Below are 12,197 nucleotides of genomic sequence, written 5' to 3'. Positions count from 1 at the left end.
TTGTAAGGTTACTTTGGTTTTTTGGCTGGTTTTTAATGCATTACACTCCAGGGCATAAACAAAACCGAAAGAGCAAAGGACTGTCACTGAACCCCTTAGTGACTTTCATGGAGTAACATTTACATAATCATAATAAAACCCTTGACCAGAGGTTAAGGAAGAACTGGATGAACCCCTTAGGGGATGCCAAGGGATGTAGGTGGAAGCAGGAGATCTGAAGCCTCATTTGTCACGACCAGAAGGTAATAAAAATGTCTGGAATTGAAACATCAATAGCAGTGGGAACACTTACTGAGAACTGTGGAGGCCAAAACCCAAGGAACAACCACAGTGGAAACTGGTCGTTCTGGGGAGTGACAAGGCCAGGAGGGCCAGGGAGATAGTTCATTTCTTCTGAACATTTTAGGGTTATTTGACTTATTCTTTTACCTAAGTGTGTGCATTATTTTTGTTTACAATAAAAATATAATGTATCTAAATAATCATAAAATCCACCTCTGGGCCACGGCGCGTGAAACAGTGAAGGAGGAGCAGATATGCGCCCTGATGGCAGCCCAGGCCCTGAGGCTTCTTGCTTGAAGGCTGGTGCTGTCAGCCCCCCAGTCTTAGCAGTCATTTCCAGTTTACAAAGTGCTCTCCAGGCAGTCTTGTGTCCTCCCAGCAAGACCGCAAGGCAGGCGGGACTTACTATGCTCACTGAGCAACAGAAGCTGAGTGTCATGAGAGTATTTGGGGGCCCTTAGCAGGTGCGTCCTGCTGGGAAGGCGCGTGGAGGACCCAGCCAAGCGCTACAGGAGAAGCAGCCACACCGGAATTTCGGAGCTGGAGTCACTGCTCCTGGTTCAGGGGCTCTCAGCAGGTGGAGCGTGGTGGCGACCCTTGCAGAATCATCACAGCCAGCTTCCAGATGAGGTACTTGGCTGCTCCCCTGCTGCTGGACACGAGGGTTATTTCCGGGGCTGTACTATTATAAGTAACTCCTGTGGGGACATGTTTGTGCTCAGCCTGGTTTTCCTGTTGGATTGTTTCCCTGGGATAAGTTCCCAGAAGTGGGATTCCTGAGTGGAAGGATGGACATTTTCCCACTTCTAATCCCCAGACCTAATCTAGTCTGGCCCCAGATTGAGGATCCGGCTTTTCTCTGGCTTCAAGGAGGGGCAGCTGGCAAGTCCCACCTGTCACTTCCGGAGGAAAATGACAGGTCAGGCCCTTTCCTGTAAGAGCTAATTACCGGCTCGATGCATTCACGGCTGTCAGAGCAATGAGCGCCCAGGTGACTCAATGCCATCTTTCTGGGGCCTGCCTGGATTGCTTTGCCAGGTGGTGGTTGATTTTTCTCTGTGGAGGTCACAGGAAGTCACAGGACTGAGAAAACCATCCCTTGGTCCTGGGGAGGCAGGACTGTCAGCAGCTTTGAGAAGAGGCCTGGAAACCCAGTGGGCAGATAATTCCTCCTCCCTTCAGACAACAAAGGGCTTCAGGCCCCTGGCCCCTCTGGCCTGCCAGGCAGGAACGGCTGGCTGTTTTCAGGGGAAGAGGCACCCCCGGAGAGTCAAGGAGGCCCCTGCCATGATGTGGGCTCCTGGCCAGAGCCCCTCCAGTGCCTCCCATCCCAGCTTAGCAAACTCAGTCTGGGGGCAACGTGCCCACTCCTCCCAAGGCAGTCCTTCCCCCACCTATTTAGTCTGAGGTCAGGAGTCAGCCCTTCACAGAAGGCCCTGAGACACACCTTTATATGTCCCCATGGAGGCCCCCAGAGTCCCCTCTCTCCTGAGGGAGCAGAGAGAGAAGGTGGGGTGCCGGGAGCTGGGAGCTGTCCGGGCCCTGATCTCCCAGCTCCCACAGGGAGGCTGGGGTCTCAGCACAGGGTCTCTCCCTTTCTCTGCAGCGGACAGGTGGGCCAGGCCTCCGGGCAGGGCCTGAGCTGAGGGTCACCCCTCCAGGGCCTGTCTACGGGACACTGTGGCCCTGCCCCCATCGGGAGCACCTCTGATAGGAGCAGGGGGTAGCCAGACCTGTGAGGTCAGCCTCTCGGTGTCCAGGGGGTCCCACAGAGCCTGGCATCAGTTTGTGTCCCCCACGAGATTGTGAATCCTTTGGAGGCAGGGCCAGAGCCTGCTTTGTCTCAGACTCAAGGCAGTGACTTCTCTGTTCCTGCAGGTGGAAGAGCTGAGGCAGCAAGAACATCTCAGGCGGTGTGGTGCTGGGCGGGGGTCTGAGAGCTGAGTGCCCACCCTATAGCACTGACCAATACTTACCCTGCTCTGTCCGCCACGCCCACGTGACAGCCGAGGAAACCAAGGCGCAGGGCCACGGGGGCTTGCCTGGGGGTCTGAAGACAGCTGTCTCATTCAGGAGCCGTCGCTGCTATTCAGGCCTCCCTGATCCTCAGCCTCCCCCAGACCAGTCCTCCCAGCCACCGTCCACAGCTCCTCCCAGGCACAGGTGGCCGCCCTCTGTTCCTACCCCAGGAAGGGAATTTTATCCCCACCTCCCCACCCAAAGCTGCTGTCCACCTGGCCGTGGCCCTCCTGGTCTCGGGCAGCTGGATGACTGTGCCTGGGTGGGGCTGGGGACGTTCATGTGGGTCAGGCCAACCCCAGCTGTGTGAGTGGGCAGGGCAGCCTTACGGCGTTGCTGGGCTGGCCCTTCCTGGTGCAGGGCCGCTGGCCACCTCCTGTGAAAGCCTCTCCCACGACGCCCAGTGGTGTGGAGCAGCACCCACAGAATGTCCACGGAATGTACCGAGAACCTTCTGGGCACAGGCCCAGGAAACAGACCTCCTGGTCTCAGCCTCAGGAGATGTACTTTTGAAAGATAATTTGGGAGGAAAAAAAAGCCTTGCCAGTAACTTTTCCATTTGTGCAACTGGCCCTGGGCCCCTGGACGCAGGTTATTCTGGCTCTCCCTGTTCATTCTGCCCGGCTGGTTTCCGTCCCTGTTCCACCTGCCGAGGCGTCTGGAAGTGCCAGGCTCTCGTGGGGCGTCGCCACTGGCACATCTAATAAGCAACCTTGTCTCCGGGCCGCTCTGGCTGAGAGCTGGGACTTCTCCTAACACCTCCTCTCCAGCACACATTTTCCACTCCACCAAAAGGAAAACATAAAGAGCTGATTCCCCAGGCACATCATTCTGTCACAGCTCCATGCTTTCGCCACAGTGCTCCCTTAGTCTCAGACACCCTGCTCCTCTTCCTCACCGGCTGACCCCCATGCCAGGACTTCTCCATGCCCCCTCCCGACCTGCCAGGCTCCCACAGGCCCCAGGGCTCCCTGATCGTGGTACCGCTGCACTGTGCTGGTCTCATCTGCCTACCTGCTAGGCCCCGTTTACATCCTGGGGTCCTGGGGTCCCTGTAGGGGCGGCACTGTGCTGTTGAAAAAGCCCAGGCTCAGGTCCAGCCAGGCTTGTGCAAATGGCTGAACCTCTCTGAGCCTGTTTTCTCATTTGTCAAATGAGGTTCCTTGTCACCTTAAGCGTTGTGGCATGGATCACATCCCTCGTGTATACGATGTTCAGCACGTGAGGGGCCCTCCGTGTCCACCTGCGATCACCTGCAGAATGAGTGAGCTGCAGTTCCTGTCCTCAGGTCACAGTCCCGCTGTGGCAACTGAGAGATGGGCTGCAAAGAGACCAGTGGATGACGGGAACACGGAGGGAGCAGGGACTTAGACAGGAGCTGGGAAAGCTTCGTGGCAGCACAGAGGAGGTGCTGAGCCTGAAAGGGGATGCCCAGCTCTATAGGCAGCGGAGGTGGGGAGAAAGGTGCAGGGAATAGCCCCACTTCCCTGGCTTTTGTCACCATAGGGGTCTGTGTGTGTCTGATTCAATAGGAATGTGAGGGGCTGGAGCGCCTTAATCTGCATGTTGCCCCATGCCTGTCCCTTTAAGGCTGGCTCTGAGAACCACAGGTCCTTAAGGGATGAGTGCAGGGAAATCCTTCTCCATTAGCTCAAGACTGAAATGAGCTCAGCCCAAGAGAATGTGGGAGATTCGGGGGAAGTGGTGCATTTGTGATGAGATAGCCACATTTGGCAGGAAGGAGGGCCCAGAACCCCAGCCTCCCTGGGACTGCTGCTCAAGAGATTTGGGGAATACAGGGGGCTCCTGGCTGCCGGTGCCCCACCAGCACTCAAGCCAGTTCTTAGGACAAAAGCTTCCGTTAAAATGTAAACGTTTTGTCTGGGAGAGGGAACACTTTGCTTTATTCCTGAGGGAAGGAAGGTGGAAGGTTATTTTTATGGAGTACCTGTGCACGAGATAGGCTATACCCTCTTCAGATCCACAAGGCAGCCTGGCAAGGTGAGCACACAGAAACCTGTGGGGTTGCCAAGTGCTTGGCAAGCCAGAATTGGGGCCCTCCACCTCACGACACCAGCAACTCATCCTTCTTGGCACATGGCTCCCTGAAGTGTGACATGAGACAGCGCAAGGGTTCAGGGGGTGCCCATCCCCATTTCTGGGGCAGCCCCACCTCCAGTGAGTTGTGTGGCCTGAATAAGTACTGCACCTCTTGGGTTTCTCCTCAGCTGTGGACGGGGTACAACAGCACTTCTTAGGCCATGCCTGGAGGACAGAAAGAGATGGGCAAAGTCAGGGACCCGGATCTGGGCCTAGGTTGCAGTGCAGGGCAAGGCTGCTCTGCTTACCAACTCACTCAGGTGCAGACATTTACAGCCCCAGCCCAACGCAGGGAGCTGATTCTGGCAGCAGCCGGAGTGGAAACCCACTCCATGCTCCCTGTGTGCCCCTCCTGGGATCTGAGGGCAGAGGGCAGAACAGCAGCCTTAAGTACAAGTTTGCTCATGGGACTGGTGGCCCCTGTGAGCCACCTGACCTTGTGGTCCCCCGATCAAGCGTGCAACCACCATCCACGTCCCAGTCTCTTGCGTCAGGAGCCTTGTTCAGAACCACACAAAGAGGCCAAATGCAGAGTCCTTGCTTGGACCCTGACCTCTTGCCCCTCTCTAAGGCCAGACAGAGCCCCCGGCCCCCTGTGTCAGCCTATCTCTAGAACAGGTGACCCCTCCAATCCATGTCTCCCGGGTGGAGAGGACTCTGGTGAAATAACAAGTCCTGCTCTTGTGAAATCTGCGGGTAACTTGAGGGTGAAGTGTGTAAGCCGCTGGCCGAGGAGAGCTCTCACAAGACCTGAGAACGCTTGAACACTGGTGGATTTTGAACTGTGGCTTCTGTGGGAAGCTGGTAGGCTCACCCTAAAAGCATGCGGCCATGTCCTGGGCCTCGCTTCCTGTGGCTGCTGCTGGACCAAGGCCCTGCAGCTGAGGTGTGTCCCAGGTCTGCCTGACCACAGTACCAAACTGCCTCCCGTGGTTATTATCATCATCACAATAGAATGGTAATAATAGTTGTAATTATTGAGGGTGGTGCTCCAGGCAGGCTGGTCTAGGTGACTATGTCACTGGGGCCAGGTGCCCAGAATTAGGCAGGGCCCTGTCCCAGCTGGCCCTGGAACCCTGCTAAAGCTGTGACCCATCACGCAGCCTGGGTCTGTGGCCTGGAGGTCACAGCAAGGGCCTCTGTCCATCAGACCAGGCACCTACTCCAATCCATCTGTTCCTGGATGTATTTGGTGACGGACCCAGTAGAGATTCAAGATTGGGAACACTAAGAACTCAACCAGAGGCATTCATTGTTTTTATAAAGCACAACCCCCAGCCCCCATGCAAGCTAAGCAGCCCCCTCTGCCCAAAAGGCAGCATGTCCTGCCTGTTACAAGGCAACAAACCCGGGCTTAAGTCCTGCGGCTTCTGCTCACTTTGTGACCCTGGACAAGGGATTCACCTGTTGCTCCATTTGCTCATCGGCACTCAAGGTCATTGTGAGGACTGAGTGAGACAGAACTGTGCCTGGCCCACACTGGTGCTCACCCTAAATGTTTCCATCATTTCCCCTCCAGGTGGGTACTGCTGAAGAAGGGGCTGCCTGCCCTGACGCTGGAGGGAGAGTAGGCTCACTGACACGACTGCCGACCAAATTATGGGTGATTTTGACTATGGCATGTCTGGGTTCAAGTGTGCTAAATGTGTAAATGATAAGCCTGGGACAGTCCTGTGGCCCCAGCGGGCACTGGTTCTGGGCTGATGAGGCCAGTGGGCTTGCTGTTCATGGGGCCCCAGGCCCCTGTGTTCGAGTTTGAGATCCCTGGCCCCCCCGGTTCCCACAGAGCTGAGGCCACCATGAAGCCTGCCGAACAGGTTCCTGGCTTCCCTGCTCCAGTCAGATTCCAGCTGGATCCTGTCCTGGTCTGTGCTGCCATTTGGGACTAAGGGAAAAAGACGGAAAACTGCTCAAAGCCCGTTGCTGGCTCTGGTACATGACCCATCCAGCTGCTCCAGTTCTGGGCTTTGGGGGCCAAGTCTGCAGCCACAGGCTGGGGGAATCCAGTGCCCGTGTCTGCCCAGAGCTCCCAACAGGATGGATGCTGGCTGCTGGCTGCCCGAAAGGGAATGCTCTGCTGCCAAGAGGTTGGGAAGGGTGGGGGCACCTGGGACTGAAGCACCAGCATGAGCAAATGCAGGAGAGGTGGACCTGTCAGGTGCCTTTGGAGACAGGCCAATGGGCAGAGCAGAGGAGACGGGGTCCCCCAGGGCGTGATGCTCAGGCAGGCTGGGGCCCCGTGTCCAGGCGGTGCTCAGGGGACGGGACAGGGCCGGGCAGTGGGCTGTGAGTGTGTGGGCAGACAACTTCTTCCTCTCTGGTTTCTCTGAAGGAAAACAAAAATGCAAAAAACAAGTGTTTAAAAACTTTTCTTTTCCGGAGAGGTGAGTGGGGTCATGGGTGACCTTAGCTTCTTGTCCCCATATTCCTGGACAGAGAGAATGGAGGGGTGGTGGAGGGAGGCAGTGCTTCTGGAAATTCAAGAAGCCGGCTCCCAGCCCAGGTGCCTCCAAGGAGCCGCTGTGCTGTGCTGGGCGCCTCTGGAGGTGGTGTGACCACCAGCAGGCCCGGGCAGCTCCAAGGCGCCCCCTGGTGGCCTGCGGAGTTGCTGCAGCCACTCGGGCCGAGATGCGTTCACGCCAACATCATTGACACAGGACCTTTCTAGGAGCTCCAGACCCGTGCCAGACACGGTGCCACTGGGGTAACATCTTCCTCCAGCCCTGTAAAGTAGGCATCACCCCCACTTTATGGATGTGGACACCTGGAGGGGACTGTCCCATACCATCAGGCTGCTGCCAAAAATCCACTCTGAGGGAAACAAGCAAGAGACAGACAGGCAGAGCATAAATAAAAACAGCATGAATGTGTATTTATTTCCCAATCTGGAAAGACCCTCTCTGTGGACTGAAACTTATCTCCCTGGTTTAAACTGCTTCTCCTGGATGATCTTTTAAGCATCTGCAGGATGTCTAGTGCTAGCCATGCACCCCCAGGTGCCGGGGGCCTGCTTTCAGCCCCCAGCAAACTAAGAGTCCAGCTTCTGGAACTTCAGTCATGGGTGGGACTCTGAGGCCATTGGGTGGAAGCCCCCAACCAAAGAGGGATTCGCCCACCACACACTGGGCAGGCAGCTGTCTGTAACCGGGGAAGCCTGGCAGCCCAAAGCCGCTGTCCCCTCACTTGTAATCTCACCACTTCCTCCTGGTCAGCTCTGCAGAAATGCCTCAGCGATGGGATGGGAGCTCATGCTTTGCCCTGGGATGTTCTGATCATCTGACTGGTCATCCAGTCTCAACCTCCCTGAGCCTCGGTTTCCTCACCTGTAAAGTGGGGTTAATAATGATACTCAGCCTAGAAGGTGAGGATCGAGTTGGGATGGTGGTGATACCCACTGTGGGACACGATGCCAGGACTTAAACCCAGGACTCTTGATTACTACCCCACATCGCTTCTCACACCATGGCTCACAGTTCCTCATGTTTTAAAAAGGATTTAAGACATCTGAAGCAATATGTCGTCAAATATTCATGTTGGTAAAATCTGGTGGTACGCTCATAGGTGTTCCTTCCTCTCTTCTTTGTAATTTCCTATAGGTATGCAATGTTTACAAAAGCCCCTGGGCTTGGGTTTGAGGCCTCTGCTGGCCCCAGGCCCCTTTCCCAGCCATGCTCCACATCATACAGGTAGTCTGGCTGCCAGAATGGCAGAGCAGTGACCAGCTCATCCCCAGTGCTCACAGGCTGACTTCTGGCACATTCTCCTGCTGTGGCTGATGGCCAGAGGAGGCCTGGGCCCTGGGGAGAAAGGCTCAACCAATACCTGGGCTGCTCCCCTCAAGACAGGGAGCACAGGTGCCCCAGTGGGCCAACAGACTGCCCTGTGGCTTCTCCGTCATCCTGAAGCAGGATCTATTGACCATGTAATTAGCGGATGTCTGGTCTGCAAGGGGCGATGGTTGCCTGCCCACACTGACCCTGTCTGGCCAGAAGTGGCCCTGGGTGTTCCGCTGGACTATGTGTCCTGGGCTGACAGCTGACAGTGCCCACTGGGCTCCTGCACAGGTGGGCAATGCAGCCTTCAGGCGAACGGGCTGGGACTCAGCTGCCAACAGCAGCCTGGTCTCACCTCTTCCCCAGCCCTACTCAAGAGGTAGGGAAAGGGGCTGAGGGTGGAGGAGGGTCCTGCGCGGGGTCACTGGGGAAGTCCACAGCAGGGCTGGACATGGCCCTCAGGCCAGGCTGGGCCTGGATGGATGAGAAGGCAGCCTCTGGGGGCCTTGAATCATTTGCTGATGACATGAAGCCAACATCTCGGAAGAAAATCCAGAGGTTTTCTAAGCCACAGGGCTGGCTTCTGGGGCTGTTTCCATCACACAGGACTTGGGGGCACATCAGCTCAAAGGACCTGCTTTGTCCTGCTGCTGAGGCAGTGTCCTCCCCCACCCCCGTAAACATCCTTGACTCCAGAGGCATTTGGTGAAATTGTCCAGGCCATCTGGCCCTTGGCTATAGCAGGATCTCAAGCCTGGTGGAAATAGCAAAGCTGGAGCATTCATTCATTCGCTCACGCATTCATTCACCTTTTTGTCCATTCATGTCCTCATTTGTTCATACAAATAATAGAATTCCCAGCCTGTGTCAGAGGCCGGACCCTGGGGGTCAACAGCCAGGATTCCTGCCTTCAGGCTGCTGTAGAGGGGACTAGAGGACCAGTTCTAACTTCTAATATTGAAGTTTGCTTTGTTTGAAATTTGTGTAGCTATTTCAGGTTCCTTCTGATTAATAGTGGTGTTTTGTCTTTCTCCATCCTTTGATTTTTAACCTGAGTCTTTCTATTTGGTAGACAACCTATAATTGGGCCTTATTTTTTATGCACTCTGACCATCTATGAATTTTAATTGATATATTTCCATCATTCACATTTAAAGTGATTATGGATAGAGTTGTTATTGCTAGTTAGTATCTACCATGTGTACTATTTTCTATTGATTACACGTGTTCTTGTTTTTTCCCTCCTTTTTCTCTCTGATTTTACATGAGCATTTAATATATCATTTTATCTCCTTTTTAAGCATATCAACTATACTTTTAAAAATTACTGATTGCTCTAGAGTATGCAGTATGCATTCTGTTTATGCTATAATTTTTTATTCAGAATTTATTTTAGAAAAATTTTAGATTTATAGAAAATTTGAGAAGATAGTACAGAGGAATTAGACATTTCTTTCTTTTTTTTTTTGCTATCATTACTCCACTATTACATGAAGAACACCATGTTCACCAGGCTTCCCCCCTCACCAAGTCCCCCACACACACCCCACCACAGCCACTGTCCATCAGTGCAGCAAGATGCTGCACAATCACCACCTGGGAATTAGACATTTCTAACTAATAAAATTCCACCTTCAAATAATACTGTTTTGTTTCCCATGCAGAGCAGGTACCTTGAAACAGAGTATTTCCAATTCCTCCCTCCCATCCCTTATGGCATTGCTGTCATTTATTTCACTTATCCACATGCTATAATCATCCAGCACATTGAATTTCTATATCATTTTCCTTTTCCCTGAAGTATTTCTTTAAATATTTTTTGAAGGGCAGATCTGCTGGTGATGAATTCCCTCAGCTTTTGTTTTTCTGAGAAAAGTCATTCTTTCTCTTTCACATCTGGAGGATAATTTTGCTGGACATAGAATTCTAGGTTGATGGTTTTTAATTTCACCTCTTTAAATATTTCACTCTCTTTGTTCTTGAATGGTTTCTAATGAGAAACTTGCTGTCATTCTTCTCATTCCTCTCTGGTAAGGTATTTTTTTTTCCCTTCTGGCTTTGTTCAAGATTGTCTTGTTGTCTCTGGTTTTCAGTATGATATGCCTAGGTATAGTTGTCTTTGGTATTTATCCTGCTTTACATTTTCTTAGATTCTTGGGTCTGTTGTTTGGTATTTGTCATTGATTTTTTTAAATTCCCATCCATTAGTACTTGAAATATTTCATCTGGTACATTCACTCTTTCTTCTCTTTCTGGTTTTCTAATCACATATTTGTTACACCTTTCAAAATTGTCCCATGGTTCTTGAATGCTCTGTTTGATTTTTTAACTTTCTTTTTGTATGCTAGTTTGGGACAATCCTACTGACACATCTTCATGCTCATTGATTCTTCCCTTGGCAGTGTCCAGTTTCCTGGTGAACTCATCAAAGACATTCTTCATTTCTGTTATGGTGTTTTTCATTTCTGCCATTTCTTTTCAGTTTTTTTTTTTCTTAATGGTCTCATCTCTCTGCTTATATTGTCCAACTGTTCTTGCATGTTGTCAACTTTTTCCATTAGAGACCATAACATATTAATCGTAGTTATTTTAAATTCCATCTCTGATAATTCCAAATTCTGCACCTTACCCAAGTCTGGTCCTAATGCTTTTTCCCTTCAGACTGTGTCTTGTCATTTGTCATGCCCTGTAATTTTTTCTTGAAAGCCAGGTGTGACGTATCAGATAATAGGAACTGAGGTAAACGGACCTTCAGAGTGCAGAGTTATGTTGCTCTGGCTGGGGGTTACCCTGTGTTTCAGGTTTGCTCTAGTGTAGCAGCAAGGAGCTAAAGCTTCAAAGTCCTGTTTTTTGTCTCCCTGTTGTCTTGAGAACTCCCTCTCAGATAGAGTGAGTATCTTGCAGCTCTAGGGCTGTAACGGTTATTGCCGCTGGAGGCCTGCTGAGGTCTCAGCAGGGAATTGGGGAGAAGAAATATTCTACAGCCGTATGTCCTTGGACTGCGACATTCACTCGTGCTTCTTAGCTCTTTCCACCTGGGTAAGACAAAGAGGCTAAAGGCGGTTGGAGTTGGGGATAGACCCTCCCCCCGACAAGGGACAGGCTCTGGTAAAGTCTTTTTCTCTAGAGGGTAGGGAGATTTCTGCAGATAAAATTACAAAACTGTGTCCTCCTCTTTTAGACTGTAACCCTTCGGGAGTTTCTCAGCTTGCGTTATTGCACATATTCAGCCCTCAGCAATTCATTAAAATAGCCATTTAAGCCATCCTGCCGAGTTATGGCTGGGGACTTTTTGCTGCAGGGGAGCAGACCTCAGCTGAGACTGGCTTGCTTGTCTCCACATTTTGGGGTGGCTGTTGGCTCTAAGACCTCAGTTCTCTAATGGGTCTAAGAAAAGTCATTGGTTTTCAGTGTGTTCAGCTTTTTTTTTTTTTTTAATTGGCTGTACAGGAGTGAGGACTTCCAGGCTCTTGACCCGTCAGAGCAGAAACAAGCCTCCTGGGCTCTTGTTTTTGTATAAACAAAACATGTTTTTTTGTTTTCTGATCCCACCATGCGCCTCTGGGTAGCCTCCCGACTCCCTTTGAGCCCGTGTTCTCTCATCTGAAAGAGGACCCTTACCTTAACCCCGGTGTGTGACATAGGGCAGAAATGGGGGCAGGGGCTGCAGGGTGGAGAGCAGGAAGGCTGCGCAGGTGGGTGAAGAAGTGGCAGGAGGCCCAGCTGTCGCTGCTGTAGGGCAATCTGCTGGCCCAGGAAGGGGTAAAGGGAAGACGCCTGGGGTGGTAGCCAGATGTTCGCCACGCTCTGCAAGTGCCCCACGCTCCCTCCCCAGCCCCGGGCCCAGATTTCCCTTCTTCTGAGTCCTGGGGCAACACCGCCTGCCCTTTATGCTGCTGTGTCCCCATTTTTAAATGAGTCCATGAGAATTCCCAGCCACTGGCTCCTGTCCCTCCCCTGGCCCAGTCGAAGCAGGACTGGAACCCAGGAGTCCAGGCCTCGGGGCACAAATGTGAAACACAG

General features: G+C 52.5%; 1 long non-coding RNA gene across 1 annotated transcript; it reads right to left on the bottom strand.

Moving 5' to 3' along the window:
* Positions 1-12: 12 nt before the first annotated feature.
* LOC130679457 (uncharacterized) lies at positions 13-3,610 on the bottom strand. Its single transcript, XR_008992398.1, has 2 exons — positions 2,259-3,610; positions 13-980 (listed from the first exon to the last, which is right to left on the bottom strand). It is a non-coding gene; the product is annotated as an uncharacterized LOC130679457 (long non-coding RNA).
* Positions 3,611-12,197: the final 8,587 nt, after the last annotated feature.

Source organism: Manis pentadactyla, chromosome 11 (genome assembly GCF_030020395.1).
Source record: "Manis pentadactyla isolate mManPen7 chromosome 11, mManPen7.hap1, whole genome shotgun sequence".
In the NCBI taxonomy this organism is placed as follows: Eukaryota; Metazoa; Chordata; class Mammalia; order Pholidota; family Manidae; genus Manis; species Manis pentadactyla.
Note: the sequence above shows the minus strand (reverse complement) of the source record. Positions and strands in the feature narration are given on the sequence as shown.